Source organism: Schistocerca gregaria, unplaced genomic scaffold, assembly GCF_023897955.1.
Source record: "Schistocerca gregaria isolate iqSchGreg1 unplaced genomic scaffold, iqSchGreg1.2 ptg000944l, whole genome shotgun sequence".
In the NCBI taxonomy this organism is placed as follows: domain Eukaryota; kingdom Metazoa; phylum Arthropoda; class Insecta; order Orthoptera; family Acrididae; genus Schistocerca; species Schistocerca gregaria.
Window position 1 is genome coordinate 75,001 of NW_026062297.1, and position 2,500 is coordinate 77,500.

The 2,500-nt window shown below is 57.3% G+C and overlaps 1 non-coding gene across 1 annotated transcript in view; it reads left to right on the forward strand.

Annotated features, from left to right (window-relative positions):
• The first annotated feature begins 1,757 nt into the window (after positions 1 to 1,757).
• Positions 1,758 to 2,500, forward strand: part of LOC126325783 (small subunit ribosomal RNA) — a 1,893-nt gene continuing 1,150 nt past the window's right edge. Inside the window, exon 1 of the ribosomal RNA XR_007560375.1 lies at positions 1,758 to 2,500. This exon is cut by the window's right edge and continues 1,150 nt beyond it. This is a non-coding gene — a ribosomal RNA (small subunit ribosomal RNA).

Consider the following 2,500-nt stretch of genomic DNA (forward strand, 5'->3'; position numbering starts at 1 on the left):
CTCATGTAGATGTCTTGCGAGTGTTGCTTACTTTCCACATATTCCCGCTATCCACTGTCAATTGTACTGCAATAGGACTATATCGCCCCCCCCCCCCCCTCTGCCCCTCTCTTTGTGTCTCCGTCCTCTCAAGCTGGTCTGTCTGGCGTTTGAGTGTTAAATGAGCCTCGCAGCTGTTCAGTTGCGTTCAGATGTCGACGCCCTCAGTGTACGTCGTGGTATGGTCTGTGTCCATTGTCCGCTGATGTCGTACGCGTAACCCACACGCTGTACCGATCATCGGTAGTTACGTACAGAGTGAAGTAGTGTGATACGTGTGACCGTACGCTGGCTGTGCCCAACGGTGTCGAATCTCAATTTCCATATGTTGTGCTCGATGCTACTTGTCTCGTCTCCCAATAACAGCTAGGTTGCACTGTGGTACGCCGTAGAGGCGTGTGGGAGGAACGTACGAACGCATTGTATGTCACCCTGGGTCGCTGGGGGTGGTGGTGCGGTGAGTCAGGTCAGGTCAGCGTGAGCCGTGTGATGTAGTGACGCGTGTATTCCGACTTTGTCGTATTGCCTCACACAAAGTGCTACCCTGGTGGACCGCGTTCCATATCTGGGACATGCCGCAGATGCCGGTTGACAGTGGATCGCGGAAGGGACATCGCATACGTGCGCGGGCCACCTTCCACGTGTTCTCTTCTGCACATGTCGCAGTGTGTATGTGGTCTGATGTAGCGTGTCGTGACACATGACATCCTGGCATGCAAGAATTGTTGAATTCGCAAATGTAGGTGGACATCTACGTTTACTGCCCAAGATACGCAAATGAACTGGAAATCCGTTGTTGAGCGGTTGTTCACGCTGGAGGTGAATCTGTGATGGCGACGATCGGTACAGCTATTAACCGGTTGTTTCAGCGGTACCCGCCACATCCACACACGTGACTAGGCCCATGTGGGTATGAAGCGATACGCGGCGGTGGCTTGGTGGGACTGTTCCCGGCCGGTGAAGGGGGGCCGCCCGGCGTGTTGGCCGCGCGCTGCGTGGGCGCACGCGCAACAGGCGGCTGGTGGGGGGCGCCGAGTGGCAGGAGCGCCAGCCGACGGGCTCGGCAGGCGGCGCAGCTACGCTGCGGCGCACCCTGCACGCGGCGCCTGGCGGCCAAAGTTGGTTCAGCCGAGCCCGGTGCGAAGCGCGGTGGACATCTGCAGTGTGCTGGTCTGATTGAGGACTGTGTGCGTTGAGGATGCGCCGCCGCCTGGCACTCGGCGCCGCGACGCCGTCTGCTGCTCGGTCGCCCCAGCGGTTCTCGCAGGTGGTTTGTATCGCAGTTGTGCGGACGTGTTGGCGCGTGCGCTGTGCTGGGAGAGTTCGCTTCTGCACCCAAGTGGGGCTTTGCCCTTGTGTGGCGCTGGCGTTGGAGCTGCCGGTCACCATAGGTGGCGCGTGTTGTCTCCCGCCGGCAATGCCACGACAGCACGCTCCCGGGCCTCTGTCGGCAGCGGCAAGCTCAGTTGGGAGCAAGGGTGTTCGCACTAAAACCGTCTACTCGCCTAACTCCGGGCGATTGCGCCTCTCTCGAAACCGACCAAGTACCTAGGACGGCGCTGCGCGCCGCCGGGACCTGAGAGGGTTTCGAGGTGTATCGTGCAGGGGAGCTCGGCCTCCTCCTGTTTGCAGAATAATTGAGCGGACGCTTGCGTGTTCGCGCGGGCCCCCGGGACACACTCCCGGGCGGCCGGCTGCTCAGCTCTAGTTGACGCAGCTCCCTGGTTGATCCTGCCAGTAGTCATATGCTTGTCTCAAAGATTAAGCCATGCATGTCTCAGTACAAGCCGCATTAAGGTGAAACCGCGAATGGCTCATCAAATCAGTTATGGTTCCTTAGATCGTACCCACGTTACTTGGATAACTGTGGTAATTCTAGAGCTAATACATGCAAACAGAGTCCCGACCAGAGATGGAAGGGACGCTTTTATTAGATCAAAACCAATCGGATTGGCTTGTCTGGTCCGTTTGCCTTGGTGACTCTGAATAACTTTGGGCTGATCGCACGGTCCTCGTACCGGCGACGCATCTTTCAAATGTCTGCCTTATCAACTGTCGATGGTAGGTTCTGCGCCTACCATGGTTGTAACGGGTAACGGGGAATCAGGGTTCGATTCCGGAGAGGGAGCCTGAGAAACGGCTACCACATCCAAGGAAGGCAGCAGGCGCGCAAATTACCCACTCCCGGCACGGGGAGGTAGTGACGAAAAATAACGATACGGGACTCATCCGAGGCCCCGTAATCGGAATGAGTACACTTTAAATCCTTTAACGAGTATCTATTGGAGGGCAAGTCTGGTGCCAGCAGCCGCGGTAATTCCAGCTCCAATAGCGTATATTAAAGTTGTTGCGGTTAAAAAGCTCGTAGTTGGATTTGTGTCCCACGCTGTTGGTTCACCGCCCGTCGGTGTTTAACTGGCATGTATCGTGGGACGTCCTGCCGGTGGGGCGAGCCGAAGGG